General features: G+C 35.9%; 1 protein-coding gene across 1 annotated transcript in view; it reads left to right on the top strand.

Moving 5' to 3' along the window:
- LOC107981654 (coiled-coil domain-containing protein 170-like) overlaps window positions 1–21,224 on the top strand; it is a 290,914-nt gene that overhangs the window by 205,860 nt on the left and 63,830 nt on the right. The window lies entirely within an intron of this gene.

Here is a 21,224-nt window from a genome sequence, read left to right as displayed (position 1 = left end):
CCCCATTCAATATCTTCAGCATCACTTTTAGTTGTGATCATATATTTCATTCCAATTTTCAATATAACTTCTGCATCCAATCCCCCGCATTTAAATTTTTTTTTTTTTAAGATTTTAAAAGATATTGTTTCATTTTTTCGGTATAAAGTTATATTTTACTTTCAGTATTAAATAAATGAAAATGCATGCGCTAAACTGTATTCTGGCAAAGCCAAAATTGAAGATATTTTGATACCAGTTTTCGATGGTGCAAATTATACAAGTTGGAAAATTAGATTAATGATTTTGCTAGAATATAAAGAGTGTAAAGATCCAGCAGTTAGAGCAATGACTGAAGATGACAAAAAGGACGAACCAAAATGGAATAAAATGGATTTAAAAGCCAGAACAATAACTATAAGCACAATATCGGATAAGCAATTAGAGTATGTTGGCGAATGTAAAACGGCTTACGAAATGATAACAAAATTCGACGAGATGTATTTATCTCAGTCTACAGCCCTGCAAATTATATGTAGAGGTAAAATAGAAGAAATCAAATTAAACAATTACAAAACAGTAGAAGAATTTTTTGTAGAATTTGAAAAAGTAAAAAACGAGTTTAAATCAGCTGGTAGAAAATTAGAAGAAACTGAAAAGTTGAGATATTTGTTCAGTGCTTTGCTACCAAGCTACAGTTATATTGGGGATTTTATAGACGTTATCCCAGAAGACCAAAGAACAGTTGATTAGCCCTTCACTTTGCAAAAGTTTTGAAATACAATAGTGATTTTCGTGCTCGGGTAAGCATCAGCTGATCGCTTGGCTGCCGCTCAGTACCTTACCTCTTACAGAGATGGCGCCACAGGAATTTAACTTCACATCAATCGGTCGACCAGCTGGCAACACGTTCACGCAGCCGACTGCCGTATGTGTTTGAATTTTTTGGCTTCCCGGCTCGCTCCGCAATTATTATTTTGCTCAGTTCTACTTTTCAGTGATATTATAAGTGAATATGTGGGGCAGAATGTTAATGCGATACACCAGTGTTAATTTGAAAGTGTAGCTTCTATGGTGTCTGTATACGCACTTTGAAGCAGCCTATGCTTACCGCGATCTCGCTTGCGGATCGGCTGCTTGCGATACTTTGTTGATACTCAGTGCAGTAACAAAGTGTGTAAAAGCGATGCACAAAAAGATATTTAGTAAATGAGCGCATGTGCAATATGGAAAGATACACAAATCCAACAAGAAACTTGAGTTTGCGCTTAAAGGTCATACTTTCCTTCTGTTACTACTCCTGCTGCTGCTCCGGTTATACTGATGAATTTTTTCTATGATAAATATGCTAGATACTGTAGAGGTGTAAAGTCACCATCATACGATAGGTATTACAATGTTTTCGTATTTATCATTTTTACAAGATATGTATTGTGCTATTTGCAATAAAACCAGTGACTATGTAATTATGTCATAAATTTTTAAAGCTAAATCACTGTCAAGTTTTTTTTCATGTATCCTAGTGGTAGCTATGTGGCATTCTGTTGGAAAACTGTATATTGCCTATTCAACCACTTAGAGACAACCCTGCTTATTGTCTATTGCCAGTTATATTCAAATTCTTTGGATGTGCTGAATGGCATTTCTAGCTTTCTGAACTATTTGGAAATCAATGCTTGTATTGGAAAAGATCAGTAAGTTGAAAATTATTTGTAATTATATAAGGGCAACGGTCGTATGCCTGATCATTGATAACACCGAATCTTCTGTAGTGTATAGTTTTCAGGTAAAACATGTTCTATATAATTTATATAATTTCATGTGATTGATGCTATTCAAATTTGTGTTTATAAGTGCTAATAAGATAAATATTGTGTGTATAATCACGCAATCAGTACATCAAAGATGGTTATTCACATATAGATTTTTTTTATAATTTTATTCTATTGATTTTTAGGTGAGGCATGAACGGCAAGAAGCAGAAACGAGGGCATTATTTTTAAGAAGATAACGTTCTTATAAATCATGCGTATTAAATTTTAGGCTAAAATAACGAGGTCTTGGCTTGACAGTACCATAGTCGTACAAATTAATATTTATATTATGTGTGTCCTAATTGTTTTCTTCGAAGTAATAGATGGCTGCGGATGATACAATGATATGCTCTTCAAAATTATTGGTTTTTCAACTGTTACAACCTAGGAACAAAAAAACCTTATAGAATATCAACCAATAGACACAGTGAATTGATTGAATTATAATTGAAGATAAACCTTAATGATATATTTTTTGTTAATAGAAGATGTTTATCTCCACAATTCTATAAATAAAAGATATCAGAAATGCTATCGTTGGAAAAATGTTCTCGTGACCGCGGAAGAAGGTATGCAATTATTTGATATCATACAGTAATTATAGTCTCTCGAACTGATGTTAGAGACTTGTGGATCTCGAAGGACTAGTTGGCAATAAACAAAAACACTCTCAACCGTTAACTTGAATTAATATGCCGTAAGAAAAGGCTTTGATATTTATTGAAAGATAGAGTGTATTTACAAGTGTTTAAACTACGGAAAATAAATGAAGGCTAGTGTATTAAAGTACCAACGCGTGAACAATGATATTGTTACGGACGACACTGTGAGGCGAGTACGTGCGCTCACAGTGTTTCGGCAATACGTACTGAACTACACAAATCAGCGAAAGCGGCAGAAGACCGCTCGCGAAACAGGCGGAGAGAGACAGAGTAGGAGCGAGCGAGCGCGCGTTGCCATGGCAACCTCATTGGTGTCGTGCGGGCTAGCAAAAACCGTCGAATTTTGAAATTAAGATGACAAGCTTCTCGAACCTTCTCACTCTCTCTCCGCATATCAAACTAATATTCGAACATACCGCCCCTCTTGCTGACTCGCGGAAATAAAGAGACCGGCAATAACAATGAATTAAATTTAAAGATAGGAAAGCCTACTTCGAAAGAAGCTAATCCCTACAATGACTCTACCGATCGAACTGTTCTCACTAAAATTTCTTTGGAATCAATTCCTCAACGAACAGTCGATCAACAACAAGTTTACAATGCTTTAAGTTTAACAACAAGACCAGCCAGCCTATTCTTTGCCAATCAACGTCATCTGGGTGAATGAGGATCTGCCTAAACTCCTTGACGATATCAGCCGTAAATACAATCTTCGAAAATCTCCACATCGAAATAACAATCGTGACATCCGACTATAATTTGCGACCAGTCAAGAGAACGTCGTTCAGCGATATTTTCCCAAAAGAGCCATTAAAAACGACACGTAATTTGCCTTCCGGCCCTACCTCAGCCGAGTAAACTGGGTGATGAGTAAAATAGAACGTATTGTCCTTTCGATGCGAACTATTTACAGGCTCCATATGACCTAAAGTCAGATACTCCTCCATGAATTTCCTATAGGCACCATCTACCCTAGAATTCTACGCTCGACGCATCTCTGAGCGGAGCAAACATGCCACAGCAATCTGCCTCGGGTGTGCAAAAGAAACCTCTGACAACTTCTCAGAGAATGGTAAGCGAACGACAAATCTGCCCTTGGAATCCCGATAAACAGTATCTGCGAAATAATCTTCGCAATACTGATCCTCCTCGGATAAAACTTTAGAGGTGGAAATCTCCTCCATTTCCCAAAACCTCGCTAATAACGTCGAAATTGATGGCTCTACTTCCACATGACAGGCCTGAGCGCTCTGAGCTCTATCAGACTCAGGAACAGAAGACGCTCTACCCGTCAAAATCCACCCAAATACGGTCTCCTGAGCAACAGGAGTATCAGTTGCACCAACTCTGAGCCCTGGCCGAATGATAGCAGCGTACACTTCTGCGCTGAGCACGCAGTCTATACGCTTTGAGCGAGCAAAGTCTGGATCAGCAAGCTGCAAGCCCCTGGTGTGAACCCAATTGGACACTACGACCTCCTCTCGCGGCAAAAATCCCGTTACCTCTTTCAACACCAATGAAGAAAACTCCAAACAAAATTTGAATCAACGTTGAATCAACATTGAATTTGTCCGAAATCGCAACGTGGATTCAGCGTTGATTTCAGACTGAATTCAGTGCTAGATTTCAAAGTTCAATCAGGGTTGAAATAAAATTGTAAAAAAAAAACCGCCAAGACGTGGGCTCGAACTCAAGACTTTTTGATTAGTAGACGAACGATTTGACCACTAAACCATTTCGACACTTGCAATGTATATCTCATAATGTAACATACACGGAAACCTATAGGTGGCAAATAGTCTCGAAGCTGGGTACCTTCCCTAGAGCACAGAGAGGTCCAGTTGAGGGCCCAGTCCAGTATTATTATAAAAATCATGATAGAGTAGGTTAATTTTCGATTATTCTCTATAGGATTACGTTTATGTTACATTATGAGATATAAATGTAAGTGTCGAAATGGCTAAGTGGTCAAGTCATTCGTCTACTATTCAAAAGGTCTCGGGTTCGAGCCCAGGTTTGAGCGATATTTTTTTTACAATTATTTATTTCAACCCTGATTGAATCCTGAAATCCAGCACTGAATTCAGTCTGAAATCAACGCTGAATCCACGTTGCGTTTTTGGACAAATTCAATGTTGATTCAACGTTGATTGAACGTGGATTCAATACTGAATCAACGCTGATTGCAGACTGAAATCAATATTGAAATCAGAATTGAATCTACGTTGATCGTTTTGACGGGGAAAACATCATGCACCTAATTATTATAGAAGCACCTTTTAGCAGTTCTCGAATATCCCACGTTTTGAATGGCATTCTATAAGAAATGTTTAGGAGATGCTCAAATGTATTAATTTCCGCGAGCAATAATCCCAAACCATACTTCAATGATTCATCAACAGGAGTGAAATTATTGTCAAATTCTCCAAACTGATGAGACGTTATCTTACAAATTGGACATCTACTGGTAGCTCTATTTCCCACTATTACATTTAAACATTTGCCGTCAAAAAGAGTTTGTGTAACTTCATAAGAAACGCAAATGTTTTTTCCATTGGACAGACTAAATTTATAAGAACTGAGATTCTTTATTTCATTTTCTAATCGATTGTATTCACGTATGGTCGAATCATCTGTTTCTTTTTCGAATGCAATCCTTAAAAATAATCTGATTTTCCATCAGACTTATTAGAGCTTATTTTAATGATAATGAAGCTTGTAACGAAGAGGGACTGCTCGGAAGCTTCGCTTTCATTTACAGCAACCTTATATTTTTGATGTACATTTTTATGGCCTGAAGAACTATCGAACCCTACAGTTACAGAAAGCGTTAAATCAATCAAGTCGTTGACACTCCAATCCAAAGCAACTGCATTGCAAAGTCGCTCACTAGTTTTATTTAACATCTCCTGCATGGATACCACAATCTGTACCTCAGAAATATCGTAACCATTTGGTAGACATTTGGACAAAGCTTTGGAAATTCCTGAATAGCAGGGATAAATGGGAGCATTTCTCATTTTACAATCTTTAGATAAACTTATGTAAGAATTTTTATTCAAGTTTTGCTCTAAATAAAATGCTGCAGCTGAATCTGCTGTATGTTTCAATATATTTGACTCACACTGTTGAATATTCTGATTTTGCGTTCCATTGGATAAATCAGTATCATCTACGGTGAATTTCTTTGCAAGACTTAACGCTATTTCTAAAATTTCAACATCATTTGGGGCGAAGCCAGATCCTCTCTTGCTCGTCTATATTTAGTAGATATAGAGTAATCTGATATTATGGTAAATCTTCCACCATTGGAACCTCTTCTGACTTTTCCTGGTCGTCCTCTATTATGCTTATTTTTTCTTTTTCGTCCGCCCATCTTATGAATTATAACGATATCTGATTTTGTGAATAGCGTGTATGATCTTCAATAAATTTAATATATACAGGGGGTATGCCGAAAAAAATTGATTCTAGACTTCTGCAAGGAAAAATTTTTAAGATGAATTTTTAAATTTGCGTATCTTTTTTAAAATATAAATTTTGGCATTTCTTCGTTTTTGTCTTTTTTTTGTGTAAAAGTAATTATATTATATAACTCACGATTTATTCTCATAATTTTTGCACCTAATTTTAATAAAAAAAAGAACAACATAATACATATACTCTCCATTATAGTGTGTGTACTATAATGGAGAGTATATAAGAGAAAGAGTATAAGATTGGCCGGATTTCCATTGATCCTTAACCTCTTCTCTGTACGCGGAGCTTCGATACAGCAGGTGGTACATATTCGAGCTTCTCTCGTCCACGTTGTCTTTTATTGCAGAATATAATACTCATACGAATTAATATCACATAATGGCTGTCTATGCGAGAAGGATCCTCTAACCGGCTCGCACGCTAGCGCTAAAAAAAAATCACGGCTTCTCGTGTGTTTTACGAGCCTGGAGGATTTTTTACGCAAGCTGGCGATAACATAACCTCATCTCAACCACTGAACGACTGCTGACGGCGAAGATACTTATGGCTGTTCCATCAGGAGGACATAACATCAGTGTTCAACATCGCTAAAAAGGAAAAAAGGAAAATCACGTTTCTGTGATCATCAGCTCCAAATTCCACCGAACCGAGGTCTTCTTAAGAAATGTTTTGAGGTTAGAAACATATAGCTCTATCTCTCTCTAAAGAGCGCGATATCAGTTGTCACCGTCGCTGCGCGTCTAGTACCAATTTTCGCCACCAGAGTGCAACACCATCGACTCTGGAAAAACGTTGGACCTATGACTGATCGGCCATGGTAATTTTGGTGCGTGTCTCAGTAATCTGCTAGAGCGGGAGTTTTGAAAATTGAAAAAGGAAGGAAGGTTTCTTTCTTTTCTCTCGAAAATTTTGATAAGCATTACAAGCTGAAAAAACACATACGTCCTCACATGCCAAAATGGCGCCGGGCCGAAACAAGCCTCCTGACAAGTGTCGCAGTAATTTTGCATGTTGCAAACAAAAACCTGCAACAACAGCAGTGTGCGTGATCTGTGATGAGGCATATCACCTTAGCTGCCTTAAGAACAAGAATGAAAACTTTAAATTCATTGGTAATAACCTTATAGTATGCTCTGAACACAGTGATCGGAACATAACCTCAAAAATTGATGAGGATGTCCTGAGTGAGTCGGTATCACTTTTAATTGCACAGATTAAACTAAAAAAATCAGAAGATGTGAGGAATGACCTTCTGGCAGAAACTAGTAACAAGACTCAAGACTTGCAAGAAACTGATTCCATAGATGAAAGTGATCTTGAACTGCTGAAAACGAAAAACATGCTGTTAAGGAGATTAGTTAGTGAATTAACTGAGAAAAATGACCTCCTAAAAGAAAAATTACAAAACACCAGAAGTAAAACTGACAACAATGTCCTTACATACTCAGATGCCATGAAGTACTCTAGACCAATCCATAAAAAAATTCCTAAAATATCCGTAAGAAAAAATAACAACAGTAATATAGATGTTATGAAGTCAGTTATTGAATGTCTAACAGCTGAAAAAAACATCCAAACAAAGAACATCTACGTAAATAAAAATGAAGAAGTCATTATAAGCTGTCTTAATGAGAATAGTGCGGTATTGACAGAGACAGTACTAAAGGAAAAACTAGAGGACAAATGTGATGTTATGAAAAATGAACTCAACAACCCGAAAATTAAGATAGTAGGTATAGATAATCACGCAAATATGGACATCAAGGATATTGAAAAGGACATAAACGAAAGGAACTTCAGTTATTTTGAAAAGGGAGGACAAGTCCTACATATGTATAAGAATAATTATAATAGCTTGAGTACGGTCATAGTGGAAGTCCCAGCTGACATCTACAAGCATATAAGAGAAAATAATAACAAAGTTTTTGTTGGATATCAGCAATGCAAAGCCTATGATTTGGTTAACGTTTGCCCGTGTTTCAAGTGCGGTAGATTTGGACACAGTGCCAGGAAATGCCAAAATGAGTTTCTGTGTTTGAAATGTTCCGGGAAGCATAATACGTGTAATTGTGATAAAGATTATGCTAAGTGCATTAACTGTCATTATAGTAACACAAAATACAAGTCAAAGTTAGACACAAAACATCATACTTATGACTCTAACTTGTGCAGCATCTTGAAAAAGAAAATTGACAGATATATTGACTCTATTGATTACCCGATAAAACGTACTCTACCTGAAACTGAATCGATCTATCACAGCATAGAATTGGCAAACAGGCGTAAAGTATCCACAGAGGCTAATAATGTCGTAGATAGTGAACAACAGGAAAATGACACTCCACGCAACAAAACAAAGCCAGAAACTGAACACAACAGAAGACCAATCACAAGACGTGATCCACAAATTCCACTGAACCATCTAAAACCGCAATCCTCTGCATTGTCACCAGCCAACAAGAGTGATAAAAACAAGATCAAGAAATAGGTAAAAATGGATATTTTTGATTATTTGGATAGGTTTCAAAATGAATCGATGCAAAAAGAACGGACATGTGGTAATATTGAAAATTTTAACAAAGCTATAAACAATAAGAAGGACTTTATCATGCATGTAAACATTCGTAGTATGAATGCAAATTTTGATAAGCTGAAAATTTTAATAGAAAGTTTAGCTATCAAACCAGCGATTGTGATATGTTCAGAAGCTTTTGATCAAGTTAATTATAATTTCTATCAACTGAATGGTTCAGATTATGAATATAAAACTTATTATAACGAAAGTAGGATAAACAGGAATGATGGAGTCTTTGTTTTTATCAATAGCAATCTACAAAGCCAGCTATCGGTAGAGCTACAGGATCATGTATCGACAACATTTTCATTAAATCTCACAACATTAACACAGCCACATACAAGCTTAAGCATGATCTAACGGATCATTACCCGATTATCATAGCTGTAAAGAAGCTAAAGACAGTAACTAAAGAACCGTATGTTTTCTTAAACTACAAAAAAATAATAAATAACGCTAATTCAAGAAACTGGGATGAAATTAGTTCGATACCTGATCCAAACTTGGCTGTAGAAAAATTGTTAAATGAAATCAAGCAATGCGTAGAATTGTCAAAAACAACAAAAAAGGCTAATATACAAAATGGTAGAAAAAACTGGATTACCGGCGCAATAATAAGATCATGTGAAACCAAAGAATTTTTGTATAATTTGTGGCAACTAGATGTGCAGAATAAACAGCTTAAAATACAGTATAAAACCTACTCTAAAATCTTGGATAAGGTAATTACCGATGCCAAAATGAAATATGAATTGAATCTAGTGCAGAATAATTACAACAACCCAAAAAAACTATGGGAAATAATAAATACAAAAATCGGTAAAGTTAAAAAATCTAATGATGCCATAAATTATATAGACTATTAGTATTTTTTGTTATATCATAATATTTTCTATTATCTGATATTATCTATATAAAGTAATGGTAAGTGGTACTTATATCACATAGTTATTATTTCGTTGCTAATTGTTACAATATAACGTGTAAATACTATAGCGTTAACATGTAATGTAATAGTCTATATATATATATATATATATATATATATATATATATATATATATATATATATATTGTAACGGTTGCCAGTGCAATTAACGCACGTTGAGCACGTTACGATGTCTCTCCGGGACAGAATCAACATTCGGTATAATACTTCTGTTGTTACAGATACTAAAGGCGCAGCATGTGAGAGAGTAAGAGAGACAGAGAGAGAATAAGCATCGAGAGAGATTTAAATTCAGCAACGTACAATGTTGCCACCTGCTCGCACACTGTTGTCAAGAGTTGACAACAGTATGTCAGAGGGCATAGGTAAATCTGTGCTCGCGCTAGCGAGCCATTCCAAGTCTGTCTTCGCTCCGCTCCGTTTCGCGAATAGACACTCTGCGATTGCGATTATTGTGTGCGAGGGTTGCGAGGTCAACCGAACCGAGGACAATCCGTCCGAGACCATCTTCGCGTGGGTTAGAACGGCCGTGCCGGCCACGTACATCTGTAAGTACTAGTTCTTATCAACTCTCGCTTACTCGGGCGACTTTAAGCCTCCTCTCTCTCTCACCTCGACTACATGCTGGTAGCTGGCATGCGCCCGTCTGGCGCGCTTGTGTAAGCCAAGCACCAATAAACAGTTAATCTAACTTTTACAATAATCCGCGAGTGTCATTGACTTTTCCTCCTTTTGAATCCACGTCCTGAGTACTACTGTCACCGCCGCATGTTCATACGTCTTTACGTCCGTGCGCGGATAGATTATAGTCGGTAGAATTTTAGTGCCTTCTGCACAGCCGACGGAATCGGTGAATAGTAGCATAACCAACAAACAATTTAAAATAATAATGACAGCCGAGCTAACGTCATAAACATATATATATATATAACAATTTACGTACGTTATATGTGGTGAGAATAATAATATTTTATTTTATCAACAATTTTATGTGTGTTAACTTTGAAATCTTTCATGATACAGAATGAAACTTCTCAGATTTAAAATTCCTGTATGTTAGAATACTTAGGTTAAAATAACATGTTTTCTTGTTTATATAGTGCCGTATTATTAGAATATAATATTCGAAGCTAATCAAATTAGATGTCCGTGATTTATGATAATTTTAAGTCCCGGATTCACGTTTCTTAGTACAATAGGTCGAAATAGATGAATTTTTAGGTTATGTAGGTAAAAAAATCATTCATTAATTTAAAAAATAGTATATGATTGTCTCAAAAATTCCCAATTATTTTAAAATGCATTTCTATGGCATATTAATGCATTAACGAGTAGCTAAAATATCGTTTTCTTAAAATTTCGTACTTTTCATAGGTGCCCCGGCTCGACATCATCAGAAAACAATATTCTGATATTCTTCCCTATATCTGAGAAGTACAACCTTCATTTAAAAAAAAAAATTAGGTCCCTAGCACTTTCCTGAGAGGTGCAATTTGATTTTGACAATACTTTTGTTGAAATCGCCCATAGTGCGGCATCTCCACCCAACAGACTAAGACTAAGGGATATTGTGGTCAAACATGTGCTATTTTAATTCATTCAATGAAATGATTTGCAACTGTATATAGAAGTACTATCTTGTTATGCAATATCATGAATGCAGTGACATACTACAGCATGCGACGTATTTGTCAATATTCCATTTGACATGTAATTTTTAAGCACTAATTTTTGTAATATAATATGAAAAAGGCCCTTCCAACGCCTATTTCTATGAGACGCAACCAATGTCATTCAGTACACCGTCCTCCTATTTTAAAGAATTAATTATCTCTTTTTACTATGTATCACATGGTTATGTATTGCAAAGGATTGTTTCTGAATTAAACTATTTCTACTTGTCAATGATATATATACATGCAAATTTATACCTTTCTTATTGTTATTAATACTAGTACTAATTTAATTAATAGCATACAGTCATGATTCATGATTCAAATATTTGTTAAAGCTAAATAGCTCGTGCAAGTTTGCGAAAACGAAAGGTAACTACGTATGCATAATTTGTGTAGTTTTAACAACATTCGCACTCGCCGTGAACCCGTGTATTAATTTTTTTCTTTTTTCTGTCATTGGAAAAAAACTGAGTTTTCTATTTTCAATAATACTTACGAAATGCTGTCTCATTTTTATCACATCTCGTGATAGACGAACATTTGAAGGGTCTCCTTAAAGTATTAAATACGTTAATAAAACTGCTGAGTAAATACCGCATCTGTTTCCGTCTGGTTGTATTGTCTTTATTTTTCTAAAATTAATATAATTTCCCTTAATATTAGGATAACGTCGCATAATGTAATCCTTTTCTTTCTCAACTAGTATGCCATTTATGTAGTTGGGAATGGTGTCATACTCACTGTATGACCATCGTAGTATCCGAATCGCCAGAGTACAAATACCTCCAGTAATTACTACACTTTTATTTCTTTTTTCTGGTTGGACGCCATTTGGGTAATATAAATACATTACATTTTGTACATCGGAGTCATGGTTATTTTCTTTAACAACCCTAAGAAAAGCATCTATAGCATCGTCATTTAACCACTCATCGGATTTCAAAATAATTGCACGTATTGCATTCAAATCAAACTGGTATTATTTATTGTTAAAGTAACTTCTAAAATTTAAAACATCTTTTTCACTCCAATCAGATGCGTTATTACTTGAACCCACGTAAACGACATCATCGTTGATATTGTCGGTCGTATCAATTTTATGTGTACTATGCGTTACAGATAAATCAGTTAAGGCCATTTTATTATAATTTATTCTGGCTCTTTTCTTGGTTTTCGTGGCAACTTGCTCGTTCTTTGATTCTAATATTGGCAATGCTTCAATACTTTCATTGCAGTCATCCGTTTTAATTGCAAGGTTTATAGTATCTGATTCCTTTTCTGTTTCTAATAGTTGTATCAATAAATCGTCGGGATTCATAGTTTTTAAAGCACTGCTTTTTTTGGCTCTTCGGTCACTTATTTTTTGATCTTGTTTCTCTTTGGCATCAAAAATTTAACGAGGATTTCTTAACTGCATATTTTTAAGAAACCGTCTATCCAAAATTTCTGGTAGCAAACAGTTTTCATAGAATTGCGATAAAAAAGGCACTATTTTAGAGTTCCAGAAATCATCATCTCTCCTCACTACTCTTATTTCCATACAGTTTGGGGTTCTTAATGCAAAAATGCAATAATTTTGTTGAGTTATATGCAATTGGCCTTGTACTTGATAATACCATTTATGAAAGGTTTTTATACCATTTGTTTTCTCATCAATGAAATTTAAATCTGGATATTTTTGCATAGCTTCTTTTGATGTTAAATTTTTTATTTCGACAAGTCCATCATTATCAATTATGCCGTCAGGGCTAGCAGCAAAACGCGGATCTTTTGAATCTATAAATAGTCCACGAAGCTTTATTTCTTTTTTTTTACTATTTCTATTTCCTTTTGTGCTATATCTTCACATTCACGACCATATGTCATTGCAACGTTATCTGTTAGTGCTGGAAAAAGTAATGATTTCACTGTTGCAGCGCTGGAAGTATGCGACCTTATACGGCAAATACGTCCACAATTAGATGCAGTTAATAGTTTTCTACGAAGTGTTTCCCATAAATCTGATTGGCTTTGCTCTCGTGTATCAGATTCTATTTTTACACGATTTTCTTGTTTTTTTTTTTAATTCCTGAAAATGCTTATCTCTTCGCCAGCAAATTGATCTTCTGTGAGATCTGGTTTTTCACACATCATGCTATAATTGATCTATATTGTCTATGCATCAATTCTACTACAGTAGGTGGTACCGATTTTCCCATTCCTGTATACATTTGGATAAGCGCCCCTTGGAAATTGTGTTGAATAATTGCGTAAGCAATGCTAGTGTCATACTGATTACCGGAACATAAATTTGCTCGCTAACCATTTACTAGTTTGCAAACAATAGATTAAATGATTCAACAACGTTGTTTGTTTTGTTTATGTAACAGATTATCTGGAAAACAACTAATGTATTGCATATGTCCCTCAATTTTTTTATAAAGACCATATGTTTTTTAATAAGGAACATAATTTTTTCTTTTTTTTGCATTATGGTGTCATTGCAAGACATACCTAAACTCTCGCATTTTTTGTGTTTTCCGAAAATATGGCTGCCCGGTTCAAAATAATTAGGTGAATTCAGTATATGATATTGTTATATAATTTTATTATATGTTTTTATTATATGATTTTTTAGTCCCAAATATTCATGTAATGAAATCATGTACAAAAATAATATAATTTGTAACAGAACGAAATTTCGCCGTGCAACAACGGCGTTCGGCGCGGTCGGGGTAGACCGTCTCAAGTAAGACAGCCGATGCAGGTAGCAGAACCCTTCGTGTGGTCTGCTTACGTGAGAGTCTGATGCAGCAGGACCAGCGTAAAAGCAGCTTACCCGCACGAATGTCAGGAGCAAAAACTAGCGTCTCGCGTTCGTATTGACAGATGCCACCCGAGTCAAGGGCGCTGACGGTGGGGCATTGGAAGTAGCTACAGGTTCCATGGCCAAGAGCAATCTTGGTTGTCTGTGAGTAAAATACTGCCTGTATGTTGCGAGAGTTTGAATTTTGCGGCTATCTACTCCGACAGTGTGTCCGCGGGGATATCAGTGCGCATACACGACCGTGCGACGTGGCAACAGTGCGCGAACCGATAGTGTTGCGAGCGAGCAGAACTTCGGGCCGCGACGCGCTAACCAATCAGCGCTCCCGCGACACGGCGACTAGGAAGAGCAGAGTGGTGGCTGCGAGCCGTGAGCGCTCAAGCCGGCACTCGCCTGCCCTGATTGCTCCTAAACGTACGTGCTCCCTGTATTTTAGCTTTGCCCTGGTAACCACCTTCGGCTCAACCTTACTCTGGAGGATTTCTTTGTAAGGTCAGTGAGTCGTTTCCTTTTCTCTGGTTGAATGCGTTTCGCGGGTCAACAGCAGTTCCACGTTTTGGTCTCGCGAACGGTTCAGGCTATCTCGCGTGTGTACTGATTACCTTCAAAGTAGGAATCTCTCTCTCTCTCTCTCTCTCTCTCTCTCTTTCTCTCTCTCTCTCTCTCTCTCTCTCTCTCTCTCTCTCTCTCTCTCTTTCTCTCTCTCTCTCTCTCTCTCTCTTTCTCTCTCTCTCTCTCTCTCTCTCTCTCTCTCTTTCTCTCTCTCTCTCTCTCTCTCTCTCTCTCTCTCTTTCTCTCTCTCTCTCTCTCTCTCTCTCTCGCCCAAGCTACTCTCTGTCAAAACTGCATCACCACGAAATCATACTCATATTAGTGGTACTGTATTTTAGATAGAGAAAGAGATAGCCGCCAATTAGCTGCCGTATCGCCAGCCATAGGAAAAGAGAAAGAGAGAGACATCTTAGCAGACTACGCCACGCTATACTGCACACGCATACACTACCTGGAAGAAGCCAGCGCAACACCGAACCAGCGCGAGTGAAGAAGAGAGCGAACCGCTGGGAGGGGGAAAACCGCGTCGTGCAGGCCCGCTCGCAACTCACCGATAAGCCTGAGTGCGTTTTTGTGGAAGCTAGCGTATGAGTATGCGAATCATGTAGCCGGAAATTAAAGAATGTTAATCGCCGAGCGAAAAATTACATACAGTATGGGAGAGGTATGCTGATTCGCGAGAGTGTGTTCTAAGTCAAATGATCTGTCGGAAAGTTTGTAAAACAACGACAAAGTAACTGAGTATGTACGGCGCATGCGCGCAATTATATGCGACAGTATCATGTCAAAATAGCAGCCTGGAGCAGACCTCCCGGTAGTGCCTAAAATCTTAGTAGTTATTCAATTGTTTGCTACGAAATTTTGAGAGCACGAGACATCACCAGAATGAGAGAAAGAGTCGTTTTTGCTGAGAAAGTTGAGGTAGAGAGTGAGGTCTCCATATACCGATTTTATAGCCATACTGCCGGGTGTTAGATTTGCTTAAGTCTCGGAGCCATTGTGTGTAACCGACGGAAGTTGAGTTTTTCGCAAAAGCGTTTTGCACGGATTTAAGTTTGCCGCCGAATTTTAGCCGACGCTTTGTTGTGAACCGCATAACTAAGTAAAAATAAAAAGACTTGTGATTTCAGTGTGTTAAAATAAAGTGTCATAATTTTTCTCCCGATTTTACCTACAGCCGAATCTCTTCAGAGATAAGAAGTCTCCAATAGCCGGCAACGTGTTAGTGAATTTTGTCTAAAGTTAAATTCGTTTGACCTAGCGCCCGTTTGGTAAATACGGTCGGGCGATTTTGATGCCTGTATTAACGTGAGAATGGCATAATTTCTCGCCTGATTTTCCCGAAAAATCTACCTCGTTACACAATAAATCGTAGAAATAAGAATTTAGTGCAAAATGTAGATATAAGGAAGCAGAAAAACGTAGAAATAAGGATTTAGTGAAACCGTCAAATAATATTTGGCGCCGGCACCTGGACGCACGAGCCGTAAGGTGGTTAGGCAATCTTAGAATAGGTCGTTCTGGCGTTTGCGGAATTCGCGTTCGACAAAAAGAAGTGAGAGTAAGTGTGTAACAAAGCGTTTTATCGAGTGTATTAACTTGTTGTTCTTCGAGCCTTGAGGCGCGTGCAAGTCAGGCGGGGTATCTTTCATGTACGGATATCTGTTTGTTCTAGTTGTCTATGTTTACGGGCTATTTTAATAATTCGTGCGAATTTCGGTTCAGAATTGTAAAAGTTTAACTTGGATATAAAGTTCTGTCTGATTACCCACGTGTTTTGATTCTCTCAAACCGCCCTCTCTCCTTACTGATCTCGAAGCTGCAGCTAGCCGAGCAAAACACTCTGCAAAACCTGGCACCGGAAAACAAAGAGTCGCGAGACTCTGACGCTCGCGAAAAGCGTCTGGTGCCACCGGATTATTTTCTAAGTCCTAGGCGAGGAATTGTATAGTAACTAAGTTGCACGAGAAACCCAAGTTACAAATTATATCAAAAATAAATTTCATATCCATGTAACTTGCAACATAACTTGAAGAAATATATTTAAAAATCATAAGATACATAAGAATGATGAAAGATAAAATAAAGAAGTGATATATGCATTTATCTAGTTATTATTTATAGCTATAAAGTATTGTATATCACAATAAATTTTATCTTGTGACTAGAAAGAGTTGGTGCGCGCTTCCACATTTTGTCAATTATCGAAATGTATTTCAAATCTGGCCCACATTACATCAATTTTTTATAAAAATATAGCACTCAGAGGTATGGAAATTTGCATACCAATTTATAGTGTCCTGCTCACAATATGCATTAAAATTGATGACGATAGGGTTAATTTGTGTTTTGACCAGAAAAAGTCAATACGCGTTCCAACTTTTCACACTTTGGGTCAATTTTCTTTTGAATTTTATTATTTAGAAACCACGTTTAAAATATGTAAATAAAAATCCTTTGTATATCAATACTTCATGTATTTTATAATATAAATATTGTACTATTTGATACTGTTTTCCAAAATGATACTTCATTAACTTTATTATCAAATAATTTGATTTTCAACAATTAATATCATCAACTAAAATAATAAAAAACAATTTATATATAGCATGTAACGCCCCGTACAAACTCCGCAAAAAACTATACAGAATAAAAACTAAAATTTATTGAATACATTTTTAGATTTTACGCGAGTATCACGCTCCCCCATTTTCAACTAGGATAAGCCCGCGCTACAGCTGACAGCGCAAGTTCAGCAGCGCCACGAGCCAGCGAGCGGCGGTAGCAGCAACACTGAAAGAAGAGGGAGAGCGCGCAACACACCATGTATATATGTATATAGAAGCGGTGAGTGCAGCGGCGCAAGAGAAGGAGAAGCGGCGGCGGTTCGTAGCGCGCGCATATTATAAATTATTTGTATATTCATTGTATATCATAGGTTTTGTACATAGGTGTAAATATCTGTGTGAAAGTGTGAATGTGAAAGTATTTTCGGCGCACGGCCAGTATGAGCTCACTAGCCGAAGCGCAACTTAAGCGCCAGCGCAACTAAAGCGCCTAGTCCCTGCTCTTGAGCAACTTATGCCTTGAGCAGGTAAAAGACTTAGAATATTTTCAAATATTTCTACACTTATACAAATTTCGAGTTAGGCACGATATCGCATTATAAAGCATATCAGTCCTAGACTTAGAAAAATTCTAATTCTTGTCTAAATAATTTAGAAAAATTTCGTTACCTAATTTAAACTTGTAAAATTTCGAATACGATCAGATAACGCAAATTTAAGCATATCTGCATAAAATCTCTTCTTGTAACAATACGATTCAAATCAGATTACGCAACTTAAACGCGTATCTGTTTATTTTTGTTTGTAAAAATCAAAGCGGATTTACCCATTTCAATTTTGTGATACTTAGAATATATGCAAGATATACGCAATATTCTATTATTTATTTATTTGAATATATTTATTTTTGTTATAAAGAATAAAAATATATTTATTGCGATAAACCTCCACTACCTGGTATCCCGGACCTGAACTATCATAATAGAGAATTATTATACAAATTTAAAATCTTTCTATTTAATCTGTTGTCAGAATCACGACGCAGATTAGTAAATGTTCGTCGACTTTTAAGATAGTAAAATCAATAGATTTTGTATTCTTACATAAATTTAATCACTACAGGACCGAGATAAATCGTGACCGTTTCAAGCATAAGATCTTGATTTTAAAATTTCTCTGAAGCACACTACGAGCAAATTAAGGTTGCAGCAAAAATGTATGTTAACTGTTAACATATGTATGTTCGATTTGTGCCAATGATACGTATGTTAATAGTTAACGTAGCTATATTATGCCAAATAGCTGTATGTAAATAGTTAACATATGACTCCTGTATGAGTTTTAATAGACCTTGTAAACTAATAATCAGATAAAAATTATTATAAAACGCTCTTGTATAAATTTTATTAATGCTGAGTGACTTTGGAATGATACAATATCAAAATTCAAAATTAAGTCTTTCATCGGCATTTTGGGTCTGAATACCAGATCTGGTAGTTTTAGAAATACAATAATGTGTGTGATTTCAACTGATTTAGCCGCCTCTGGCATTTCCAAAAAAGTATTTATTCGCTAGTTTATCACTATTAGTTCAAAAGTTATGTTGTAAGTGAAGCGAAAGTTTTACTTGCCGTTTTGAAATTCGCACTCGTATATAATCTTTGCCATTCCGGAATAACAGATCTATTCAAAATGATCAACTGTTCCATTGGTACGCGTAAATTTCCTGATACCCATCATAAAGTTGATCAATTGTTTAACTCAAATGCAGGAATAGATTTTCACAATGTATGCCCTCATTGCAAAAAGTATATAAAACAGTTTCATTGTGATGATCGCGAAGTTACATGCACTTTCTGCGATGAAAGAGTTTTATTAAAAAGTTAAACTTGCGTAGATTACTTTACTATTTCTAATATTCATAACGAAATCACTTCGTTGATGAAAGAAAACTCTGAACACTTAAATTCTGTGCTTGGAAAAAGAAATACAATCTACCAGATGTTGAAGATTTTACCGATGGAATTGCATACAAAAAGTTTATACAGTCGATACCATTGCATGAAAGAAAAACATTATAACTTCAATATTTAATACTTTGCTTGTGGTATATGGTTTGGAAAAGACAAACCTGATATGGATATTTTTTTGAAACCTTACGTTTCTTATATGTACAAACTAGGTAGTGTAGGTGTTAAGTACAACATTAATGGAGAAAAACGACGAATTAAAGTCTGTGTATTATGTTGTTGTGTTGAGTCTGAAGGAACGTTAAAATTGTTAAACGCGAGATATTTAAGATGGCATAAAAAAACAAAAAGCACGTAGATCCGACAACTACAGTTATTTGTTGATAGTTTATCATTATTTTTAAATTATTAAAGAAGGATGCCTCTACACGTCCAGCAGGGTGACGAAGGCTTAGGTCGAATAATTCAATCGCAACATCTGATGACGATCGCTTCATTCGGATACAGCAATTTATTGTTGTCGAAATCACTACGAAAGAATATGTAATATGTATTATTGTGAATGCTACGAATTTCTTAATAGAATGTTTATCTGTAAAAAGAGTTGTAAATATTTCTCAAGATGATATAGCTATTAAAACTGAATAAATAAAAAAAAAATGTATTTCTGTGAATGCCAATAATTGTACATATTTATCTTTTGGGCCTAATTTATATTATTATTAAAATATGGTAAATATGTAAAAAACATATGTAAAATATTCATTATAAAATATTCTATCATTTTTTCTACCTTTTATCTTGTAATACTATATGTATATGTGTCATTTCCCTCATAAATCATATAGTTATATATTTTTACTATACATGATTTTAGTATATGATTTTATTAGATGAATATTTGGGACTAAAAAGTCATATAATAAAAACATGTAATAAAATTATGTAACAATATCATATACTAAATTCACCTAATTATTTTTAACCGGGTGGTTATTTCAACAAACGTTTTTGTAAATCTTTAATTTTTAATTCCCAAGGCTTGTTTTTCGTCAGCAAGTTGTATATCTACGTCATCAATAACGGCTTGGCGAGTTTTAAGTACATTCTTTTTTACAATATTCCGTAAAGCTACAAATCTTTTAATTTGTTGTCTTTTTTCTGTGTTGTACGTACTACCAACTCATTTTTTTTACATAAATTACGCAACAAATGATTTGTGCACTCAATTTTATGTGGAATGATTTTGAACTCTGCATAAGGATTGGCATCGATTAATCTCCTTTAAAAATTGCTGTCACCATCGCCAATAAATTATTTGTACACAAGGCCGTATGTTTAAAAGCTCTGTTTAAACCCTTCTATTAAAGCATCACTCTTCATACGTGTTGAAGGTTTATCACGTAGATAATTTTCCAACACTTATGTTTTCCTGGCTCTGACCAAATTTTACAACCTTTCTTACATTTTTTGCATTAGAAGTAGAATAACGAGCATAATCCTCCATGCTGATAAGATTCTTGAACTAATTTCCAATCTTTTAAAGTACAATTTTTTCCATGGTTACCAAGAGTTCTACGTAATTCTTGAAATAAATACCTAAAATTGACTATTCTACGATCATTTAACTTTTTTTGCATAGAATCCTGCAATTCCTCAAGATCAGATTGTTTAAACTTTTTATTTTTAATTAAATTTCTCTCATATACTTTTTTTTTAAATTTTAATACTTTTGGTTTGAAGTTTCGCCGTGTAATGTCCCACGTTTATACTCTTAAATTATATATTTGTACATCCTGCGAACCGGCAACCGTGTGAGCACGTAGAGAGTCCATACGGATCGCAGGTGCATCCGACTGCGACATTACACAACTGAGCACCGAAAATCGGAGCGAGTGCTCTGACCTCTGTGTCAGCACTCCTCGTGGGCGTGAAAGACGACTACAAGGCGTACGCGTCGATCCTTGTGGCGAATGCTAATTGGACTACCACGATCTTTGTCATCTAAATTTCATAACTGCGTGAATCGGTACCGAGACTTTAAAAACCCCGGAGCCGATCCACGCAGTGCCTTTTTGCGTAGTGACTTACTCACTGGCGGCTACAACTGATTCTAAGGTGAAGCGGCTGTGTTTGCTAGTGTTAGTGTTTGGAGCGTGCTAAATCCGTCCAACACCTTGGGAGCGTGCTA

Source organism: Nasonia vitripennis (genome assembly GCF_009193385.2).
Source record: "Nasonia vitripennis strain AsymCx chromosome 3 unlocalized genomic scaffold, Nvit_psr_1.1 chr3_random0010, whole genome shotgun sequence".
NCBI classification, from domain to species: domain Eukaryota; kingdom Metazoa; phylum Arthropoda; class Insecta; order Hymenoptera; family Pteromalidae; genus Nasonia; species Nasonia vitripennis.
The sequence above is the reverse complement of the archived record's forward strand: the minus strand, read 5'-3'. Positions and strand labels throughout refer to the sequence as shown.